At 37.0% G+C, this 25,851-nt stretch overlaps 1 protein-coding gene across 2 annotated transcripts in view; it reads right to left on the minus strand.

Moving 5' to 3' along the window:
* PRKN (parkin RBR E3 ubiquitin protein ligase) overlaps positions 1 to 25,851 on the minus strand; it is a 681,963-nt gene that overhangs the window by 268,930 nt on the left and 387,182 nt on the right. The window lies entirely within an intron of this gene.

Here is a 25,851-nt window from a genome sequence, read left to right on the forward strand (position 1 = left end):
ACAGGATATGGCTTGTGGAGATGCAGAGAGGAAACACTTGGAATAAGTGAGGACAAACAGTTTTACTCCTGGGATGGACTGCACTGAGAAACTCTCTAGTGATGGTCACAGCAAGAAGAGCCAGAGAACAAGCGGTTCCCAAAATCCTGCCCAGGAAGAACACACCGCAGGTGAAAGAAATATTGACACAAAAAATATTACACACGTGTGAAATGTGCCTTCACTGCAGGAACGCACTGGTTAATCCTAATGGGTTTGCTCTAATATAAGTGAACTTCTGCTAACTCCTGATGGATGTATCTCAACTGTCAGTTCCAAAGTAAAGTGTGTTATACATTATTTCGTATCTTTCAGAGCTACTACCAACCTCAAGTCTCAAAATTGCAAAAACAAAGAGGGATGTCTTAAGTTGAACACAGTGAGATTCCCATTCAAATGCTGAATTACTTTAATTTGCTTGCAAGTGAACAGATGCAGAAATTTACCACAAATTTAAATTTTTTTAGTAACTAGGAAAAAGGATAATTATTTTTAAAAATAAAAGTATGATTTCTCACATTTATTGTACTCCAGAGAAAAGTATTAAAATACATCAAATACAGCAGGACTTGTGATAAAATCATTACAGTAAGCAATATTGCTACATCTTCAAAACCTGCTAGATGATGCTTTGAAACAGTAAAACAGAAAGCCTTCAATGTGGGAATACAACTTCAAAATGTAATCAATAATTTCACATACTGTATACAAGCATTTAATCTTCCATGAAAATATGTTTTAGTATCACACATACTACAGAATTCATGGCAGTGTGTTAGTATCTCCAAAAACATAATCTCTGTGTTTTAAGGATTTTGTTGAATAAAGCAGCTTAAAACTGAATTAAATAAAACCTCCCCATTACTAATCCTTATTAGTTGCCCGCTTGCTGTTCTGAATGTACCAAATAATAATTTTAAAAAGACAGCTGTAAGGCAAAATGAGAAGCTGATCTCTATGGGTTTAGCTCTGGATGGTCCCAAAATCATTACGGAGAAGTAGAGGAGAAGTTATCTTGTCCCTGTAGTGCAAAAGCCCCTATGGCCACCAGTCAAATGCAACATTTAGAAAAATACCCCCAATATTTTTAAAATTGCAGATATAATCAAATTTCCCTATAGATTTAATGAATATCTCACTTTAAGGGTTAATTGATCTTTTTTATTACTTCAGTATCTGAGTATCTTTTCTAGTTTCATTGCAAGCTCCGTGGTTCTAAATTCAAACCTCTCTGACCTGCACTTCAAAGGCAAAATACAGATGTGTGGTGAGATGTATAAGAGAAAGCCATCAAAAGTGGAGTACCTTAAAAAAGCCAGGCCAGATATGAAAATGGTGTTATTAATATTTCCACCTAAAGTTGTATGAAATCAATACTAACAGCACTTCATTATGCAAATAAGCAACTATGATCAGTTTCTGCTGTAAATTATTTTGTGATAATTGATTTTGCTTCTTAATGTATCACAACTGTCTAAAATCAAAACTATATTCTCCAGAAGGGGCACAGCCATACATGTACATATACATGTGCATATTTAAACTGCATCTTTATTAATCTTAAAAAATACTATCTTTTAACACTATCAGACTCCAAGCAATGTGTAGAAGACAGCTATAAATCTGGGTTCTGACTGTGTCAGGAAAACAAGTTTAGCTTTCACAGCTCTTACACTGGCCACTAATTTTTCAGCCCAGGGTATCTGTGTCATAAGGCTTCGAGAAACTCAATCTATATGAAATGCAGATTTATCATTCTGCATTGGAACAGTTGCTGCATTCCAACATTTGCAGATTTTGTATCAAAAGAATGCAATTCTACTTTAAAAGGGGCATAAAAATCTTGTTCCTGAGATCAGTAAAGATGAAGATGTAGTGATTATGTTCACAATGCCCAGGTGAAGCTAGTGAATACTCATTTACAATAACCCCAAGAGTTACTGATAGAAGCCTTGCTTGAACCAAACACAATTTATTTTAGAAAGGAGTATTATGAAAGTTAAAAAAAAACCCCACAGTGTAACAAGGTCTGTTCTGCAATCTAACATAACAGGGTAGTAATGTAAATCTGATCTATATTTTAGAAAGTGTTTCAGAGGTTCCATTTACATAATGTGTTTGGCTGAATTAAAGGCTTCATGAGAATAATATATAAAAAAAATGTTTCTCACAGCAAGGGATAAATTGGTCCTTTTTGTTCACCAATTAGGAATGTAACCACTTTTAAAAATTGAAAATACAACATTACAATGCATCACTGGAAATTTCAATAATAAGTAACTCACTCCTGTGCTTGGATTCCTTTTCATTAGAATTTTATCAGCATGCATGGACTTAAATGAAAAAGAAAGGGGACCCTAAGTGTTTCTGCTTCATGTTACTACTGTTGGGTAACTGTGTGGCACAAATACAGCAGCAATGGAATAGCTTTCTGGTCCATAAGCCCTTCCCTCCTTCCTTCCTGAGGAGCAAGATGCAGATAATTCTCAGATAGACTATGACAGGACACTGGCTAAAGAAAGATACCAAGATTTGATCTTGTTTAGATAAGAAATAATCTGAGAATTTAATTGTTCTAGTATATCCCAAAATCTCATGACATGATTTGTATTAATAATAATTAAATTAATGTATTGAGATTAGCCCAATGGCTATAAATGTGAGGGGCTACTTAGCATAAGGAATTATTTATAGACATAACAGTGCATCAGTTAATATGTCTTTCAATGCCTACTGGAAAATACATGGGGCATTTTGCCTCTTGCTTGGTCCTTACTTTTCATATTTCGAAAAAAGCTTGACTGAATAAAGGTTAAACAGCACACCACATGTATCAGACCATTATTTTTTAGAAGATGTGAGTAGCCACAGTCTAAAGCACTTTGGGGCAAGGAATACATCTAAGCCTGTAGAAATATGTGAAAATCAGGTCAGACAAACCTGTGAAACCCCCTTGAGGTCACGTCTAGGTGACAGTTGGATTTTTCTCACCTCAATCTCAAAACCTTAACCAAATAATAATAAAAAACCTTAGCAGATATCTATAAGGCTGCCTTGATGGGATTACAGTCAGCAAAGCAAAACCAGCTATGTGGGGTTCATTTCTCTGCAGTAAATAAATATGAATGCACACAGCTATATCAGAGTCTTTAACCCCACCTATGAGTACTATATTTGTCATAAAACACTTCTGTATTTCTAGCACATTTTTCCACTTTGGCAATCTTCCTGTACTTCAAAAAGCTTACTATATAAGTACTGTGAAATAATTTCATTTATAAATGGAACTTCATGTCATTCAAAACAGATCTGTGTTATGATGCAGGTCAGCAGCAGTCAAGAGACAGTGAATCACTGAATAAAAGGTGTAAGGAAAGAAAAAAACATGGAAAATATAAACTTTGGTGACACAGACACTACAGGCACTCTCCTGCTTCATAAACAAAGTATTAAACAGAAATACTGTCCTTGAGCAGAAGTCAATCCATTTTTGCTCTATCCTTGTAGCAGAACAAAATTACAATGCCTAAATAAACCAAATTATTCATTCATCATGTGACTTTCTCATAGAACTGTACGTAGGAGAATATAGTCTTCTAATTCATACAAAGCTGGTGTCACTTCTGGCTTTCCTGTCCATCACACACATTCCACAGTCTTATTCAAAACTGTTGAAAAAATTGCCTGTTTATGATGCTTTAAGTGCATGGATTTCTTACCATGAAAATACTTCTGGGTACTTTCTGATTTAATATGTTATTATATCCATTAGAAAGATGTTACTATTTCTATAAAATATGTATCTAGAAAATATAGAAAAATTACCACAGTGATCTGCGGTTTAGAACTTACAGTTTGAAGGGAAGTAGAGCAGCAGATCTTGCTTTTTAATGAGCAATATGCTATCATGGATTAATAGAAACAGTGACCTATCAATTGCAGGCAACTTGTGAGTAACAATGCAGGCCCCAAATATTTAGACAAGGGTAGGCATTTGAAATGGGTATGAAGATCTTATCAGAGAAAAGAAAAAGTACTAAGAAAGTAATATCAGTGATATGACTTTGCTGTTAAGTATCCATCTTTCCTGGACTCTTAGGAACAAAAAAAAGTACATCCCTACTTTTCTCATCCTAAGGGATGAAAATAAATCTTTACATAGATTGTGTTAATTAAAAAAGCCAGTATGTATAAATACAGTACTATCAGAAAACTAACATATTAAATCCCTTAAAACAATAACACTCCTGTTTTTTTGTCTTTGATCACTTGCCACACAATTCATCAAAGGTCATGAAATGAAGGTTATGAACAGCATGAGACATCACTGTGCAAGCTTAAATTTTCCTGGCTGTGCTTCTGTACAAAAATGTATTCTGACCCACAGCTGTTAACTTAAAGAGGCATTGGCAAATGAAATCTGACCTATTTTCTCCTCTATTACGTTACATGTTTTCCTCTCAAATGTGCTTTCATGTTTCTCATTTCTACTGGAAAGCAGCACCAAGAGGCCAGAACCCAGAAACAGCCTGACAGTAATAAACCAGAATATAAGAGTGAAAACAGGCACGCTTAAAATTAGTGCACATGATGGCAAGTACTCCTTTCAGCAGTGTTCCTGTTAACTCTGTTGTTAAGGGCTTTTTTAGGCTATGGAAATGACACACATTATTGCCTGTAAAATCTCTGATCACTGTGGCAGGCAACAGCATCTGCCACCCGAGGACACAGGGAAGGGAATTCTATGTTACATGCACTGGTACACTGAAATTAGTACCTGGCACTGTGTGGGTGCTCTGCCTGCTTGCTAAGACATGCCTTGTGTGAGTTCTGTGTTCAGAAACAATAACCACCATAGCCTCTAAGAGCCAAATCTTATGATATCGAGGAGAAGACAGTGATCAGGCTGGAGGAGAAACTCGTCCTGTAATCTATCAGATTAGCTGTTCACACTGCTCCTCTGCACAGCAAATAACTGATAAATCAGACATGCTTTGAAGGGAGATCAGTAGAACCTGCTCCTTTTCCTTCATCTGTGCTTGTAAAACCCCACTAATGCTGCATGGGAGAGAAAAGGAAAAGACCTTGGTAATGGAAGCAAAAGATGACAAATGTGAACAAAGGCAGCAGCCCATAAACTGCCCAAGCCCAAACCCTGGTTTGCTTGCTGGTTACCCTCTGTGTCTTGCTGAGCTTCAGCTCACTGTGAACTGATTCCTCCACACTGGCTCTTTGGCACCTCCCAAACCCATGTCACTTGTACCCTCAGCTTTTGCCATCAAAGAGTGGCAAATGCTTCTTTCATCCTTCCCTGGATTTAAGCTGGATCACAGCAGGCTTTCCTCTCCTCTGAGGCAGTGCCCAGCCCTTAGCAGCCCAGCAAATCTGACCATCCACAGCAGTCACACACTCCTGTTTGCCCAAGGAGCCTTCCTTTCACAGCCTCTTAGCTTTCTGATTAGAGACACATGGTAGGAAAACAGTATCGTTTGTTTTTCAGGGAAAAAAAAAGTCAAGGTAACTGATGAAGTTGGGAAAATGATGGGATATCACAATAAGAGGAAGGAGTCTTAACTTCACCTGTACCATTTTCAGCATCACACAATCCTTCATTCATTAAGAATGAACAAATGAAAAAAGTGAAAATATCTTCGTACCCTAATGGCCTTTTATCCTCCTGATTGGTCCCACTGGGCCTACTGAGGTCCTGCCGATTTCATTCAAGAATTTAAATCTTATTTAGTAACCTTATTTTAGTTTTATTCTCTACATCTATGCTAGTAAAATTAATGTTGTCAGCAAATGTTCTTATGCCACTGGAATGCAACAGTCTATGCTGTTAAATTGTTAGAATGGGCTCTGACATGGTTTTTAGGCTTGCCAAAATAGCAAAGTCCCTAATAATTCTTGGGCATAGTCCAGGGGTTACTGTGTGCTGTCTCCAACAGGCAACAGCAGCCTGCATGGGGACACCCTGGTTTAAAAAATTGGAGTCCCATAATACAGATTTATGCCAACAGAGCTTTAGTCTGGCACTGTTCCCTTATTAGCACATCTTAGAAATTTTTTTATTTTGTTTTTATATTTTCCATTCCCAAAAGCAAAGCTTTTGAGATAACCTGTGAAAATTATGTTGTGTGTAAACACGTTATATCGAAGAATGTTCCTAATATAAAAGACAAGACACAATCATGAGCTCTTTTTGCCTTCTTGGGGATGCTTAAATCCCTGGAAAGGTACAGGAGGAAAAGAATATTGGCTATCATCTTAAGGGATGCGATGACATTATGCTTTTCATTCCTTGGGACTCCAGGAGGGACTAGAACTCTTGGATAAAGCATGTCTCCACTGTGTAAATTTCACTTATTCCTTTCAGTTAGCTTTGAAAATACACCTTGGTGCATGAACTTTAAGAACTTATTTCTTAACATGTATAGAACAAAAAAGACTGGAAAGCAAAGTAAGGTAGAAAAGCAGGGAAGAGGGGAGAAGGAAGAAAGATGGAGGAGGGAACAGAAGGTAGAAGTGATACTCTGATTAAGAGCATTTACTCTTAGAGACTTATCTTTCACCACCTTAATATTATATTTTATGCTTTTTCTCATATTTCTTTTCAAATATGGATATTCCATTTATATGCTGAGCCAAACAATAACTTGAGGGTGCTTCCCATTAAATGAGTTTTCAGTCTGAACCAACGGTATGATTATTATCTTATAAACAAAAACACCCTAAAGCTATTGTTATAACAAGACATTTCTTTATGGAAATCTCTTTTTTTAGCTCCTCGCTGTCTTTAAAATGTACAGATAATATTTTATCCTTTCCTCCTCAAGGCAAATACCTTAGCATAAACGTCAAAATGAAGTTCTTTGAGAACACCCTCTACATCAGCACCTCCACTCAAAGGAAAGAACAAGCCTTGGGCTAGCAAGTCTCACAGAAGGTGCTCTGACTTGGCAGATTTTAAGTGTTCAAAGCTGTCAATTATCTTTAATAATCTGAAGAAAATAGCTTGTAACATCCACTAAAAAATTTTACTAGCAATGAGAATAGCTTATTCATGTCATATTCATATAGTGAGTTTCTGTTTCTGGACTTATTATGGCCCTTTGTCACAACCGTGGAATTTAAAAGCTCAACATGTACACAACTCTATGCTTGAATTTCATTTACCTCCTCCTTCTTCTTCCCTACATGTCAACTTCCAGTATCTAAAAGAGCAAATGGAATCAACTCTCCAACTAGAAAAAAACCAACAAACATTACCACTGCCACACCCTCCCCACCCAAATTAAGTTGCAGAACCAAACAAACTATTATAAAGTTTGGGAAGTGTCATTTCTGAATTTCTAACTGGGACAATAAAAACATGCAGAAAATTTTCAAGATTTATAGTTATTAAACTCAATTAAAAAGAGGATTCTGGAAGTTCTATTAATTTTAGGTGTCTATTTTTTATTTAATCTTAGCATCCATTTTCATTAGTTTTACACTTTCTACTTGGAGGCTGGCTGGTCCTCTTTGTGTCTGTTCTTTCAAGAAATTAGAGTATGGATGAAATCTCAGGTAATGTACTGCTCTTTGTACAGGAGTACTCAGGAAAAATCTCTCACATGACCTAATAATCTGTGTAACTCCAAGGAAGACTGACATCAATTAAATACAACTTTGCATTTCTATAGGAATACCAGATCTTGATACTCAATGCACAGAGTACAGTGGAAGTCAATAACAAGTAGACATGTGAGATTTATCCCTCTCCTGCACTTACTATTACAGGAATGGAAGAAAGGGTATTCACAATACTGCTTTATAATATTCCCTTTGACAATCTTGTGGAAGCTGTTTGTGATGCTAACCAGAACTGACTTATGACAGAAGACACGTAGGAAAAAAAATTGTGGCGGCCATTTCCTCTGTTCTTCAAGCAGAGCAGGTTTTTAGTTAATGAAATTGTGATTTACTATTCATATAAATGTCACAGAACTTATATGAAGGCACTTACTGGAAAATGAGTGTGCCTCAAAGGGCATGTGTCTTGGGAGTAGTCACTAAAACCACTTTTGTCCAGCTTTTCCTTGTTTTGATAAAGCAGCTTACTTCCCACCTCACACGTAGCTGGTTACATGGACTGACACACAGTGAGGGGAAAGGTGTATGGATTTTTGATCTTACCCGCTCCTTCTCCTCACTGAGCATTTGCTTAAAGAAAAGGATGCAGCAAGCAAACTGCAGCTTTCTCATAGGGGACATAATAGCCACAATTATCAGCACTAATGAATAGTTTTGACTCCTCATGTCTGTCTACAGCTTTCCCAGAACACATGGATCATTCCCACAGGAACTATTCATACTGACTCTTCTGTTACACGTTCTCTCTGCTAGAAGAAGTAACCTGGCCTCAGGAGAGAAGAAAGGTTATGGGCAGCAATTTGATATATATCCCAGTGATTTCTGAGGAAAAAATAAGGAAGATGAATTTAGAAATATTAACAGTCATTCACTAAGATATCTTCTCTCCAACTTCGTTTTGACAACTCCCTGAACACACCCATCTTAACTGCATAAGAGCTGGTGGTCTGGATTACAGTCTAGCTATCAGGAGAAAAAAGGAGGAATAAAAAGAACAAGGAAATAGAACGCAAAACAAGGAAACCAATAATTTAACATAATAATAAATAAAACCCATTTGACACGTGAAATAAGATCCTGGAGATGTCCTGCAATCAGTATGGATAATATCACTACTTAATGTCATGGTCCACCTCTATTTATTCACAGGCTGATCAAGCCATAAACAATACACAGAAATCTTTGATTACAAATTGTGCATTTCTTCCATTACCATGGCAAACAGAGTATATTTGCACAAAGGTTCTACAAGTTGGCTCATCCCTAAGAATCTGTACACTAAAATGTGTCCAAGGAATACAATTGGACTGACTGTGAAAAAACCCCTCCCGCTCCTTCCCTTGTTCAATGAGCAGAGATACTTTATTATGCAAAATATACTGGCAAAACAAACAAGAGAGCATCACTTTGTTCAAAATGTAGCAAAATAACAAACATTTCTCCATGCAAATGTTTCTAAAATGCCTGCATTTTCTGTGTTTCAAATTATAGAACTGCACCTGAAAATAATGACAACCACTCCTTGGTATTTACCAATGATCACTACAAATTAGATCATTCACCGATCCCCATCCTCTACTTTTAAGTGGAACATTCAGACTATTGTACTTTCTCTAATAAGGTGAAATATGATATATGGAAACTGGATTCCAAGGTTTATTTTTTACCTTTAAATTTTACTTAGAGTTTTTCTATTCATAAGTTCTTAAAATTCAGTGCTGTTTAAAAGAGGACATTCACCTACTTTGTTTAAAAAAAACCTCAAGCAAATCAGAACATAGGGAAATTACGTGATCGGATTTTAGTTTTTACTTTAGATGCCATGCAAAAATAAACTCTGAGATTAATACCGTGCATGGTAAAAAATAAACAGGTTTTTTTATGTTAGCAATCAAGAGAAAGAGTACATTTGGTAAGCTGTAGTCTGTAGATTGTGGCAGATGAAATGAAGAAAAAGACTAGAAAAAAGCTATTCTTCAACTAGGGGAGTCTCACTTCTTTATTAAGTTTCAAAAAAATCTAAAAGGCCACACGGTATACGGCTCACTTCACAGAATAAACTGCAATAACTTAGATGGGATATTAAATTCCATATCCTAAGCTACAACTCATGTACATGACTCATTCAAAATACTATTCAAGTACACTATTATTGAATTTACATGTAACAATACTGAGACATGAAATGTCAATATATGTTTAATATTTAATTTTCAAATAATTTTAATTAATGTATTTTCTATCATATATATAATATACTGTCAAATAGTAGTCTTACAAAGACAGAAAATTCTCTGGTAATAATGAAGAGACCCTTGAAATTCAGTGATGAGAAGTGGAGAGCACATAGAAAACACAGCTGTGCAAATTATGTTAACAAGAAAGTAAGAGAACAAACTTGTCTGAAGTCACACATCCTCTCAGTACCATTTCATGTCTTAGAAAGTGGTTCATACATAGGATTTATGCTTTCTTGAAGAGAAAGGGTGCTGTCTTGGGCTCAGCCACACTTATTTCCAAACAGATGGACACAGCATAGACTTTGATTAGCACGAAAGCAATGACTGAATCTGGTAGGAATTTGGTTTTGCTTCTCTGCAGTTAAAACAGAAAAGCATTGCATTTCTGCAAAAGAATTATTACAACACAGCAATGAAAAACTACACAGAACAGTGGCATTTAAGTTTCCAAAATGACTAACAGAAAAGTTAAGATTCACCAATTCTTACCTAGATCTGATTCTGTTTGAATTATAACCAATTGCTAAAATGTCATTTACTTCATATGACCACAACTTGACCTTACAATTCTTTCAACAACTACAAAGATATAACTCAATGTGAAAAATAATATCTTGTATTGACAGGGGAAGACCAGGTGTTTCAATCACACCTAAAAAATTTAATTGCACAGCAGCTGCATACAGAAAACATGTTTGCACCTGTACATCTGCTTAATTTTAGCTGGAAACAGTCTGCTTTACCATTCATTGGACATCTTTGCATTTTTAAGTGGAGGGTGACAGAAAGTTCATTTCTGACATAAAATGAACTGAGAAAAGTTTTACTGAAACTTCCTTGTCTGTCAAAATGTCTTTCCCCCTGCACCCCAATTATTATAATCAACTTGTTTCTCCTATCACTTATTCAAGAGTTTGGGGTGCTGCTTGAGGCCAGTGAATCTCACTGCTGGGCTTTGCCTGACCTGATTTAGATTTCAGAATGAGAGAACATTAGTGCATCAGCCAAGTTAAATCTGTAAGTAGAATTAGGTATAATTTTTTAGGATTCTCACAGTACTATTATTTACACCAGGCTTGTTAGCAGTTACATCTTGGACTTCACAGGTACTGGAGCAGGCTCTGCCTCGCTCCTCTTTTGCAGCAACTTCACAAACTGGAGGCAATGTGCAGACTGAGAAGGAAAAAGAAAAAAGAAACAACCAAAACAAATATAACCCTTCAAATGGCAACTACTAGGAACAGTCAGCCATCCAACTATATGGATTCAATATAAAGCTCTTACAGAAACTGTCAAACCCTGTGAGCATGATTGATCCCCCAAAGGTTCAGGCCAATTCTTATCAAAACTGACTCACACAGTCCCCATTATATAAGGTACAAATTATGTTTCCCACTCTGCGGCACATTAGCTAGCCTGACAGTGATCTGCTCAGCCATGTGTGATTCATTAGGTTTTCCTTCTGTTTCTGAACATGAGCTGTAGAAGAGAGCAGCCCTTGAACCCCAGCCTGCTTTGGCAAAGTGTGAGAAGTCAATGACATTTCCTTGTCTTGGGGCATCAGAAAGCCTCAGCCCCTGGTGCTCTGAATCACCACACTACACGTGCTCAGCTGAGCACTGCAGTGGTGCAGGTTTTATAAATAGTGCCTACATAGGGTTTCAGTGTACTTGGGCAAAGGACATTTTTATTTGAGGATTGGCCTCACTACAGACAGCCTTGTTACAAGGGGTGAGGTTTATCGGATTAGAAGCAACACTGTTAGTATTCAGGACACATTTCCAAGTGCATATGACATGTCAGCTGCTTACATATCTTCCAATTCTGCTTCACATATTCCTTTTTAAGTTAAACATGAAATGACAGAAGTGTAGAAATATCTGTGTCCTGCACTCTGTGAACATAACAGCTAAAAAAACCACCTTGACATGTCAGCTGACTACAGAAAAAATATCCCTGATATCTGTTGAGGCATTGTGATTCCTAACATCAACTACTTGTAACAGAGAGGAGAACTGAAAATATGGAATCATAAACTTCACAATTTAAATACATATATAAAAAAGCATGAAGAAATTTGTTTGCATGCTCTTAGTAAGAGTTTCAGCCTTTGCTTCTCTTTTTGTCTGCACATCTACCTATTATACTTTACAGAGACAGCCCAGAGATCTAAAAATATGGCTAGCTAGTTGATTATTTCATGTATTTATAGCTATTTTCTTTTTCAAGGTATTTTCCTGCATCTTCTGTTGACAGATACAACACTTTCAGCACTAGTTCTTCAAGCATTTGAATAAATGAAGCACTCCCTGCAGCAACTCGCTTTTCTCCAAAATTAATTCCCTACTACATTTTTTTTTTCTCTCTGTCTCCCAGATTCCTCATTCAACATCTCTCTACTTCTGTATTCAGCTATAATTTTCAAATCAAGGCCAGTTTGATGACCTTGAGTTTCCATGGGGCCAATAATCTAATCCAACAAAAGAGGATGACCCTCCCATGAAAGTGATGCTACATGACATTTTTCCTCTTAGGCTGAGTCTGTATTTATTGTACAAGCTCCAGCTTCTAGAAACACAGGGGCAACAGGTATAGATTCATTTATGATAAACACAGCACACTGCACATTTCTAAAGGATTTCTTCTTAGTGTTGTTCACATTTAATTTCACATTCAATTAACTACCAAGAAACTTTTGACCTTATAGCATGCAAATTTTGGGAAGCTTTATGATGAAATAAGACCTTTCCTTTAGCTAGTTAGATGGTGGGGTTGGTTATGCTATGCACACTCTAGGCATGGGGCAGGGGTTGGGGCTGGAATGAAACTGCACCTCTTTAAAAGTCACACATGACCTTCAACATCCTGCACATGCTGTAAATTGCACAGGAGACATTTCTTATGTGCCTTGAAAGGTGAAGAGCTTCAGAAACCTTGTCAAGATTCTTATCTGTACTCAAAGGATGAGGCCTAAATTTAATCTTGCTTAGTTCTGCATTAATCAGAACTGACTACACACTCAGGACAATGAAGATGTAGTCAGCTGTAAAGCCAGTGGGAGATCAAAATTTTCTGGTAAACAAAGTACTCACAACTCTCTCTCTCATGGTGTTTCTCAGATAATGGGTCACAAATAGAACAATTGGGAAATCGCAGTAAAAATGTCACATGTTAATGGAACAGTCTTAAGGAGACCAAAATCATCAGCCAGGTCTTACAGGTAACAACAGTACACATTTCAAAGATAAGATAAAAGAAGGCCTATTGCAAAAATACTTGTCTTTGAAATGGACAAAGAGGCCACCCGAAAAGTGTGAGGAATTACTAGCCATTTTATCCAATTTACTTGTTTTTCTTTTATTATTCACCATAGTTATTTGTGTAAGCATCTTATATTCCAAATGGTCACTATTCTTATCTGTCACTGATATTGCAAAAAAGTCCAGCTGAGATAAAACTAATGCAGCTGCTTCTGGGAAGCAAGTACCTTCAAATGTTTTCTGATGTTATGTTAGTGCTTCAAAGAGGAGGTGATACTTAATCACCTAGAAACCAACCACGATAGTGCAATATAAAGTTGCTGAGTAAATGTATAAATGTATTACTTCCTGACCCAAATGCTAGAGGAGCAACAAGAAAAGGCGCTCTGCTGGATTTAATGCTTTTAGAAAATGAGGGACTTGTGGGGGATGTGAGGGCTGAAGGCAGCCTTGGATGCAGCGTCCATGAGACAGTGGAATCCTGGATCCTGAAAGGAGGAGGCAGAACAAGATGCATGATTTCAACCAGGACTTTAGGAGGGCAGATTTCAGCTTCTTCAAGGACACTGAGTTGAACGTGATTCAGCAATGAGCTCTTGCCACAGAAACAGCTCATGGCATCATGCGCTGAGCTAGAGGGGTGTTGATCCTACTGCTCTATCAGTACTGCTGAAACATGCTTGGAGTGCAGGGTCCAATTCTGTGCTCTCCAGTCCAAGAGAGGCACGGAGCTATAAGAGAGATTCCAGCAAAGGACCATTAAAATGCTTAATGGACTGGAGCACCTCTCATATGAGGAAATGCTGAGAGAGCTGGGATTTTTTAGCCTGGAGAAAAAAAGCCTCAGGGGAACCTCATAGGGAAGCTGTAAAAAAGACAGACAGGCTCTTTTCTGTGGTGTCTAGTGACAGAACCAGAAACAAACGGCATAAACTGAAATACAGGAGCTTCTATCAGAACATAAGGATAGAATTTATTTTGTGAATATGATCAAGAATTGACATAGGTTGCACACAGGGTCACCATGCTTGGAGATATTCCAAAGCCATCTGGAAATGGTGAGAGCAACCTGCTCTAAGTGATCCTGCTTGAGCAGGGGCGTGGAAGAGAGGACCTCCAGATGTTCCTTTTAACCTCAGCTGATTTCTGAGTCTACGATTTTGTGAATGAGTTGCTACCACACAGTAGAACAAACAAAGCTAAAAATTACTATATTTCATAAGAGTAATGCAAAGTTGCACTGTTCATTAATAAAAGGTGACTAACTGTAACTAAATATGGCAACCCAAAACTGAAGACTGTGCAAAAGGGGTTCTGAGCAATGTACTTCTTAAACAAAAGAGAGTCATGAGAAAGGATTATTTTATTTCGGTCATGGTGGGATCACATGTGCTAACTTTAGTAAGCACAGTATCCTTTCACTCCCATGAGAAACAAAACTGCTTGCAGGGCTCCTCTGTACCCTTGTTTAATCTGTGACACTGCAATTGGAATTTGTCACTCTAGGAGCTACATCTGATGTTACAGCCTGAAGCAGAGCTCAACCAAAATAAACAATCTGCTCTATTCTGCTTAGACTAATACGACAGTGATGTAAGCCCCAGCACAGTGGAAAATGCATAAGTGGGCTGCCACACAGCACACACACACATAAAAACAGCAACACAGCTCACAAGTTTTATTACTAATACACACCATGTGTAAGAAGCCTTGCTTGGACCTTGGTTTTGCTATGCAACACTATTTTTGTGTGTGTTAATGTGGAAAATATGCTTATTATTTCAAAAGACCCTAGGAACTTTGTGCTGCACAGAGGAAACATCTTTTTCTCAACAGAAATAAGATAGTTGAGTCAAGAATTTGCTTCATCTCAACTTGCGCACAGTTATTAGGGTGGGAGAGCTGAACAGGATTATTTTATAATAAACACCCCACAGTGACTCAACTGTGCAATATTTGTCCCAATATCTTGTGTTTGAGTACAGCATTTTCCCTTCCTTCTCTGTATTTCTCTCTCTCTCTCTGGTATTTGATTTAGGGTCTCTGGAAGTTTGCCAATGCTAGGCTGTTCATTCCAGTTGCACATACAGGCTCATTTATGCAGATAGTCACGTTGAAACCCTAATCTGGTTATTCCTTCTACTCAGGATCACTCGATCAGAAGGAGAATGGGGAGAAAAATGCTGTACATAATTCTGTTAAATTCATCAGTCAGAATGGCTGACCTTAAATCTAGAGTCTTACATGCAGTCATTTTTCCTTTTCTCTATCCCCAAGCTAAGAGAGCCCTGCAAAGGCAACTGACTGAGTAGGTCACATTTTTCTGTAAAGTTACAGGAGGTTATCTTGTTCAAATAATTTTATTTCAGGAAAAAAAGAGGATGCAGTGAAAAGGAAAGCAACAAGGTCACTTCAATAACATCACAGAATATTTCGTAACTGCCTATTTATATATCTTCATCTTCAAAGATGAATTTTCACATAAAGCATTTTTATCTAACAAAGCAAGAAAAACCAGCAACACAGCAACAAAGATAATTATGTGAATAAAGTAGCTCATGAAAGTTAAGGGCCCAAGAACAAAAAATCCTTCTCTCTCAACATCAGGCACAATTAATGTGGCCCTAGTGCGAGCTTTCCCATATTGTCCTGTCAGTGACCTCAGCCCTCATCTGTAAAATCATTTTCTCAAAGGACATGAGGTTCTCTGTTTTGGGTGAGAGCTCAGCTCCTGTGCTCTTTCTCATCAGGGACCTCTACATGAGCCCAGCTAAAGTGTAACAGCTAAAATTCAAAATGAATATTATGGAATACACTTAAAAAGCAGCAACCACACGTTCACACTCTGAAGAGACAGAGCCAGCCTTCTCCAAACACCCTGCCCTGCTGGCAGCCCAGCCTGGGAGCTGCTGGTGTCCCCTGTCACTGCAGAGCCAGGAGCTGGCAAGGCAGTGCTTAGCCCACACCTGGCACTTTGGGCTGTGCTGTGGCACCACAGCACTGCAATATCAGTGAGCTTAGAAATCCTCTAGTCTTTTCCAATTCTTACTTTAAGCAGCTCCTCCCACCACATCCTACTACTGAAGGCATCGTGCTTGGTGTGCACTTGTTTGTATTCTCCAGCTGTATGTGGGCCTGCATGTGGGTATTTCCCAAAGCCTCCCCTCCCCCATCAGCAGACTCCAGCCAGCCGAGATGCTCAGATCTGCCCCTAGATGGGGATACTGTCTGCAAATTGCTGCGCTGGGATTACAAATTCAATTCTCACAGTGCAAGGAACTAAAATTAAGTACTGACTATTTATTAATCTCCGGCCCATTTATGACCCCCCTCATCCTTCTTACATACTTCTCTGGCCTGCGCTGGCACACGCCAGGGATCACATTAAAGCCTTTAACTCTCTCTCATCCCTTTTCCACTCTGCAATAAGAGCTATTTTTCAAATCACATGAAACTAGACAGAAAAAGAACGTGCTAACGGCTGTTCGGAGAAAACTCTGGATGCTTCCTAGATTAGCAGCAGTCAGCAAGTGATGTAGGGACAATTCTGTCATGACAACTGACAGATTTCAACAAAATATAATAATGTTGAAAACACCAAGGGGATGTATGTGTTAATTTTTCTGTTTAACTCATATGTCACATTTATTGCCAAGCAAATTATCTACTTCATATTATTTTCTATTTTCAGCTTGACACTTTTCTCAGCTGGTTGCAATTAACTAGCACTATACTGGAAAGTCAAAGCCAATCCTGAGAGAATATGTTTGTTACCTAAATCAAATAATTTCATTATTTTTTTCATCTTTTTAGCAGGATCTCAGGAGTGATTTGACATAGTAGAATGAACAGTAATATAAACAGATCAAACAATTTAGTTTGCATACTTACAGGTCCCTTTCCACTTCATTGCATCAGGAACTCATTTCTTGATGACCTGGCCCTCTTAAAGTCATTTCCACTTACACTTGGAGTGCAACTCACTGTCATATAAAGTGGAGATATTTTATATGCACTATGTGCAAGTATAAATGGACAAAGACATGAAGCAAAGAATTCATTCCTCTGTGATTACTAGTCTCTGCCAAAGTGATTATTACAGTATTTTTTTCTACTTTAACTCGAGAGAGAGAGAGATTCTGCAGTTTGTTTCTTCTAGAAAGTCTGTATGTTCACCTTTATATAAAATAGATTTATAGAAGAGTTGTTGGTACTGCTGTATGAAAAAATGAAATGATTCCACGATAGGAAAAGAAAAAAGAAAAGAAAAAATGAAATGGAATAAAGAGCATGAATAGTGAAACAAAGCAGACAATCAAATAGAAGTAGACAGAATAATTATAGATGTCTGAATAACACTCCAGATGGCATTTTGGGCATCAGAGTTAATAAGCAGGCTGTTTCAGGGGACCAGCATGTTAGCACATTATTGCAACAACTGGAAACCAGCAGCTGAAGCATGTCTGCCTGATTATCCAGGGAGCAGGCTACATGCAGTAGCTAGACCCAAAAAAATACAGTGCCTGAATGCTTACTGGTATGACAGGCTCAGAACCTTTTTATTGGCAATATCATGCTTAAAAGAAGTTACCACAGATATAACTGCCACTCACTTCATGAGGAAGAGTGTTTAGGCCAGTTCATCTGGCCTAAGTTTCAGACATTAGAAAAGATATGTTTTCAGCATTAATTACCCAGATCTATATATTTACATTAAAATTTTTACACTTCTGCTCAGATGAAAATCAAACTGGCCCCTATGCTCTTCTCCCTCCATGCAAATTTATTATAGTAAAAGCAACAAATACAGCTGAAAGGGAGTTTACACTACAATTTTGTTTTATTCCTTTTTTCACCACTGGAATCTGAAAACGATGTCTGCAGTTACAAGCATTGGGGTTGAATGTTAAATTACATGCCAAAATAAGCTTGATATCTTGTCAGTTATCTTCTCAAATGAAATACATCATCTTCAGTACAGCAAGGAGTCCCATTGCTGATATGCAACCCTCAGGAAATGTATTTCAGGGATGGAAAGTCTGATATTTCCATCAAGTAGAAAGACTCTTAGCAACACCCATACCACAGTAAGTCCTAAATCTATTCTAAAATGGCAATTCTGTGAAAACACAATATATGATATTCTCCCAAATGTCAGAAATAATATGCCTTTATATTTTCAATTTCAAATCAAGGCTACACCATAGAACTCTTACTGATGTGAAATCAGAGACAAACTCCACAGTTTTAGCTCTGGAATCAGAAGCTTCAGCACTGAGTATCTTCATTCTTTTTCTTTGATTCCTGTGTTTAGGTTTCCCCATTAATGACTCCTCAGGTCTCTTTGTACTTGAACAGGTCTACACATACAAATCCCAACCAAAAACCCCAAAACAAATCAACAAACTAACCAAACCGTTAACAGTAACCTCTGAGATATTAGCAAAATAAATACAGATATTTTTACTAATTTCAGTAGCCCATGGTATGATTTTAACTGCTTGCATTAAAAAAAACCCAGACTGCTCCTGGCTTTGCAAAAAATCCCCTTACAAATGCTGTAGAACACATTTGTCAATTGAAGGATTTGCAAAACCCTCCTAACTCCCCAAGGATATTAGATGCTTGATCTGAAAATAGAAAAAAATATGTAATGATGGTTATTTTCTTTTTTTTTTTTTTTTTTTTTTTTGGCCTGGGATCATTATGTCACCATATCAGAAAGCACATACTTATGTACATCCCAGGTGCAGAATCTAGCATTGTTTTTGTTAAGCTTCACACAGTTGGTGATTGCCCAGCCCTGTCATTGCCCAGGTCTCTCTGCAGGGCCTCTCTGCTTTCAAGGGAGTCAACAGCTCCTCCCAATTTAGTATCAGTGGCAAACGTGGTACACCTTTGAGTAGCTTGTCTACATTTCTACCAAAAGAAAGTAACTACAAAAAAAATCTAGAATGACTGTCATGAAAAAAGCACAGGTAGTGACTTTGCTTGCTAATTTATACTGGATAAGATGTGCATTCTGATTTGACAGGGTCCTGTGGTTGGCAAGATCTTGCCTTTTTGCTTCCCGATCTATAATTTTTACTGGCAAAAAACAAACAAACAAACAAAACCCCAAAGCAAATATAACCTGAAATACTAAGAAATTAAATACAACTCAGAAAGCAGCAAAATATATTTGTTCTCAAAATGTAAGCTTACATTACACACTTTAAGCATAATTAATTAAGATGTAAATTCAACAAGGAAAATAAGACTACTGAGTATTATTTATGCCCAGCTTGATTAAGTAAACTTTGTGGAAGAGGTTTTAGCATTTCTTGGACTAACTCTGAAACACTGCATGCCAGATAACCCACAAGGGAAAGAAAAGGCATAAAAAGAGCTTGAAAATTTAAAGGCTGCCAAGTTCTCTGTTGTCAGTTCAAGAGTTCCCACCCACCCTGTATGTAAAAATCTCCTTGAGCAGCATCTAGACTACGGAAATAAATTATGGAAACGTTAAAGGAACATAAAAGAAGCGTAACAGAAGTTTAGCTTCCCAGCTTCAGAGCAATGTCTCACATACTTGCTCTGGAGGAAGTGTAAATAAGGAATGGCCCACCTCTGCCAGACAGGATTTTAATGGAGTTTGGATCCTAATCTGCTTTGGCATTTCTTTAATCTCCTTAATATTATGAGCACCTTGTTCCTCTTCTCTCTTTATCTTATCCATCTCCATTTACATGTTGCTAAAACATTTGACAAAACTTCCAGAGATTTCTGCCATTCTATTATTAATCTCACAATCAGTAAAATAGTGAGTTAAATTCATTTCCCTTAAAAAAAATCACAAGAGATACACAAAATTTTTCCCAAATCCCAAGAACCCCCCCCAAAAAATGCTCTCAAAATTATGATTCAAATCTTCTCCAGATTATTCTTCTGCTTTTTCTTTGTTCTGTTATTTGTCCTAAATGTCCTTTTTTTTCCCCCTAAGCCCACAACATAATTTCTTGAACAGCTAACAACATATAACAAAGAGGAGAAAGCAGAAGAAATGTTGTCCTCATAAAGGGTATTTTTACCTGGACTGCATCAACAGAAAATCACCACAATCCTGAAACAGTTCATGAAGCCACATCATTGACTCTAGTTAAGAACAGTAATATGCTATCTGTAAGCTATTTTCAGTGGAGGTCTGAGATTTAACTCAGAAATATTTCTTATAATGGATTCAGTGATCTTCAATGTTAAGACCACTTAGGAACTGCTAGCAAAGACAGTTTCTGAGTTCCAGAATTTTTCAGAATTTTTCGGTATAAATCCCCTGCACTAAAATCAATCAGTGTTTACAACAGAAGGAAGATACTCATGAAGCTTCTATGAATTGTCAGCTCATGAAAATGCCACTATTTTACTAGATGTTCTTAGATAAAGGTGACTACTATTTATTATTTGAATTACTGCCATACCAGAAGACACAGGGAAGAATGATACCCCATTGTTCTGGGCACAAAATAAAACAAAGGACGAAAGACAATTCCTAACATAAAATAGATAAGAATCTAAATAAACAAAAGAGGTAAAAAGGCACTGGGAAATAAAAGGACTTGTCTAGAATAACAGGCACCTTTTTTTAGCAGATGAACAGCAGAGACAGCACGTAGGTGGCCTGAATCAGGATGAGTGTCTGATACCTGTGGTTCACAGCGTCACAGTGGGAACAGAACGAGTGTCTTTCACAAACAATCTAAATCAAGACATTTATCTCAAACAGAGAAAAATAACCAGAGCCTACAATTACTATGATTGCCATGGCCACAGGCTCAGGGAATGGAATGTCCTTCTTTCATTCTCAGGAAAATTCAAACTGTGAAAAAATTTTTCATTTCTTGGAAAGACAGGCAAAAGGAAAAGTGAATAGGCAGCCACCTTTATCTGCAGCGAGATCTCCATCAATACCATACAGCGATGGTGGATGGAGAAAGATGATCCTACAGAAGCTTCCATTGAATGGTTGCTGGGACCAGCAACAGGAGAGCAGAAAATTACAGACCAGAGGGAAACTGAGTTCAGGGATAACCTTTGAATAAGAGTGATTTACTGAGGAACATAGCATTTGCTAAACAGGTGACCAGATTAATCATCTTTTGAAGTAAAAGAAAAAAAAATATAGCAATAAGATGGTAGCTTAGGTTACTAAAAAAATACTTTATTAATGTTCAATCTTTTCCCTTGTAAGGCACAGTAAAACCCCACAGTTCATTATTATTAGAGGCTTTTTTTTGTTTGTGTTCCACATTCAAGACCTTGATTTTGAATAGGTGGGAAGTTGATCAGGATAGAAGTGCCTGTCAGAGTGCAGGTGAAAACTTCTGAAGTTCACAATCACTCCACATCTCTTTGGACTCTCAAAGAGATACTCAGTCCCTCATTTTCAACATACTCATATCACTGTGTCATCAGGATTTTTGTTAACATAATGCTGTAGAAAAGTGAACCTGTAAAATGAAACTGCTAAATCCCAGCTTTATTCTCTAATGACTGCCCATCAAAAATGTTCAGATTACCTGTCAAAGAGAAGATGTTTTGAAATTTCTAGCTCTTCAAGCCATGTGGGAACCCAAAAATCCCAGCACTGCTGTCTTTGAAAATCACACCAGTTAGAAAAAATAAGCAATCAGAATGTAGCTGACAATCACAATAATTATGCCAGTAAAGTGCAGTAACTTGCACCTTTATAGCAATTATGTGTTTCCAAGACAGAAAAAAATATCTTACACTTCTCAATAAGTAAATAGAATTATGTTAACATGGTTACTAGTTATATAAAACTGTCTTTTTGTCAAAGCACTACAGCTCAAGAATTTGCAATATGTATTTTCATGAAAGGATTGATATCCCTGCCCACAGGCAGAAGCTTCAGGTTTGGAAAAAGTATGTTGAGGTCCTTCTGTCAGAGATACGCTAGACATACACAGAGAGTTCTTTTCTATACACACAACTAACTAGAACAGACGTGGAGGTACAATTACCTCACAATAAAAATCCTTATGTAATTATCATGTTTGTAATCATTGTATTAGGCAGATACTCTGCTCCAGAATAACAAGTTGTTCTTTAGAAATACAGGAAGACATGCAGACTGCAACAGTTATTATGAGAATAGTTTTTCCATTTAAATCTCTTCTTGTAAATAAGTCTGTAACGTCACTTACCCACATTTTACTGATAAGGATCTGAATAAATAGTATTTCTCTACCTCAAAAAGAAGGGCAATTAAAGAAAGAAAAGTCCCATTTGTGGATATTTGTTTTAATTCCTTTATTAATGAACCCAACATAAAGGACTTAGAGCAATAAAGTCAATAGTGAAGTAAATGATATCAGATGTACAACTTATGCTGCTTATGTAGAACTAATAGAAATTTAAAGAATAAAAACCCTAGCTTTTCACTTTCTAAAAATAAACTAATGTTTCAAACTGTATAAAATATATTATACTTCATTATATCACTGCACCATTTCAGAAGATATGGACTGAAAACTTCTAGGAGGGTGGGCATTATATAAATACTTGCCAGTGGAATTTGCTGTAGTACAGGGATGATACTTATGAAACCTAAAACAATGTCATCGTGACTTGTTTTGTTGAAACTGCATTTGTATCTACTCTTTGTGACAAATATTTATTTTTATTTATATAAGCATCCTTTCTCAGGGGGCATCTTACAGAATATGACTTTCTGCTCAGAGATAGAAGCTTCCAGGGCTCTGATATCCATAAAGGTAACAAACAGCCTGATAGCACAGTCAGATGCATCAGAAATCTGACAAGAAGAAAGAAGGGAAAAGGAAGCATTGATTCTAACCACCTCAGACTTTGAAATTTTCTAATGCAGATTATTTTTCAATATTATTATATTTTTACTAAAGCCATACAAAATAGACCAAATACCATTGCTAACATTTGTCATCTTTCCTCTTTTATGCCTCAGCTCTGCTTCACTGGTTCCTCTGAATTTGACTCTTTATACATGGCATTAAATTACACTTGTACAGGCATTTATGGCTGCAGTTCAGGTAACCAGGAATACTGCCAGTTTTCAAAAGCAACTGAACTGCATTTTTCTATTTTTCTGCTTCTTTTTTGAGGGGATAATTTTTGTTTGTTTGTTTTTGAAGTAAAAGCTTCCAAATTACTTCCTCTGGAATATTAATATTCTGGATGGTAATACAGATAATTTTCTTACACTTGTGCATTTTGAGATGAAATTATAGAAAATGAAAAGGAAAGCTGATAACTATATTACTAGCATTACTCAGGTAGCTACAGGATGCCTCTTTTTAAAATTTTTTACCCAGAAAAGACAAAACAGAAGAGTCCTGTGCACTGACATGAATTTCTCTGACTTCCACTGCGTATCTGCTCTAGAGTTGAAGCAGTCAGAATGCTTTGAGGGACAGCCCGTCAGTGTGTGTTATAGAAAACACTGTAGGGTATAAAAGACGCTTAATAACATACAACAAACTTCCCTCCATCATGACAGACAGGCCTTAGACAAATGTCCTTCTATGCACCCAATAAAAATTCAGAGAGCACTGTATTTGCATACATGATAGAGTACATACAGTACATACAGTACAGTGCTGAAAATAGACTGGAGACCAAGGACTACCCTAACGTTCAAGTTAAGTACATTATATTTTTTACTGGACAGAATTTGGGAACTGAACTGTATAAGCAGGTGAGACTTTGTGTATATACAAGGCAATACAGAATTTACTAATGGAGCTCAGCCAGCTTCATCCCTCCTAGATACAAGCTGAAAAACTAATGACCTTGGGTAAGACCACACTCATCATGCAGACAATTAAACAGTACTTACTACTGTTGCTTTTTTTCAGCTTCTCCGCTTTCAAAAAGCAAAGTACCTTTAACATAGTTAACAATTCTATTGAAATTTTTAACCAAACAAGTCTGCATATTTTTTTCTCTTAATCAATAATTCCAATCCATAGGTGCAAAATACAATTAAGAGCGAGCTTGTGTAGTGCACACAGAACATTACCTGTTGAGGAACTGTGCTTAAATACTGTTTAAATCCCTGAAATACTCCTCTTCACTACATTCATATTCTGTATAACGATTTTGTCACGGTTGTTTTCTAAAATATACTGTATATGTCATATCAAGAACATAGAGATTATACTTGAGTCTGTTTAAATGAAACAAGAACTGGCATAAGGTTAGCTTTACTGTTGTTACAGCATAAAGTTGTAAAGACAAGCCAGTGACTTTATCCTGTTCACAGTATTTATTATCTGAATGCTGTTGCAAAATGCATTTTTATAGCCTCAGCACTTGGTAGGCATTAAATAGCTGTCAGAAGAGATTTCAAGAGTAACCTTGTTGAGTTTTAACACAGGTTTTGCAGCACAGCCAGCCTCACTAAAATTGCCTAGCTCAGGTATAAGCAGCTACACACATTCTTACATAAGTTAGTGCGTCCTTCCCTGTCTTTTCAGGACAGCAAAACTGTCCCCACCCCACGTCTCCAGAGAAGACACATATCACCTGATTCTCTGTGCTTCAGCACACTGAACTCCCCTCTCTCTGCACATGAAGAAGTGAAAGAGGTCACTGGGGAACTAGCAGACCTTGAGTGGTTTGGTTGCCACCCTGGATATAAATCGTGCAGATCCTCACTCCAAGAAAATGAGAAATTATCAACCTGAGTGTTCAACACTCCAGGTCATACCAGATAAAAGCCTTTTGAACATGGACACAATATGCCTGGGAAAAAGCCTAGTCTAATTCTTTGCTTGTGGTATAAACCTGACACTAAAAAAAAAAAAAAAGAAAAAAAAAGAAAAAAAGTATAGTACTAGTATACTTCAGTATTTTCACAGAATAGATGGTAGATATGTGGAAACCAGGGAGGGAAAAAAATAATAAAAGAGAGAGAGAGAGCGTGTGTGCATGTGCACTTCACTCCATCAATATTGTTATATGTAACAGGCATGGAGGAAAATAAAAATTAATCTGAATTATGAAAATTCCATGTTTAGAGCTAATTGGTTTGCAGTTCACTGGAACTCACTATGTCTGCTTTTCATTGGCTATATTTCACCAGTAAAAAAAACTTTATCACAAAGATCAATGACATTAACTGACAAGAGGAAAATTCAGAATAATAAGTATAATCAAAATTACAGGGAAAATAAGCAGACATTCATACTATTTGGTCTTCATCATGCTTTCAGTTTATAAATGTATGGATAAGGCAAGCCTGCAGCATCTGCAATCAATTCTCATAATTACATTGATATCTTAAGAAATTAAATGAAAACCACTCCTCTTATACCAAAACAATATGTTACAGTACAGTACTTGATCAAGCTTCTTTGACAACTATGTACAGCTTTGGTTTAATTTTGAGACTATAAGCACATTGAAAAACAAAATGCAAGGAGAGGAGGACTACTTATGAGAAATACATTGGAAATATTTCCTATTAAGGAAAGAATAAGAAAATCAGAGAGAAGAAGACTGCAGTTGCTAGCACTGGAAATGTTTTCAACACGTCAGTGATTTAGAAAGTAAAATAGAAAGGTGCTGATTGATATTTTCTCTTATGAGGAAGAATGAGAGAAAGGACTAAATCTTAATTAGTGTGGAGTAGTCCTTTA

This window comes from Lichenostomus cassidix, chromosome 3 (genome assembly GCF_008360975.1).
Source record: "Lichenostomus cassidix isolate B80296 chromosome 3, HeHo_3.0, whole genome shotgun sequence".
In the NCBI taxonomy this organism is placed as follows: Eukaryota; Metazoa; Chordata; class Aves; order Passeriformes; family Meliphagidae; genus Lichenostomus; species Lichenostomus cassidix.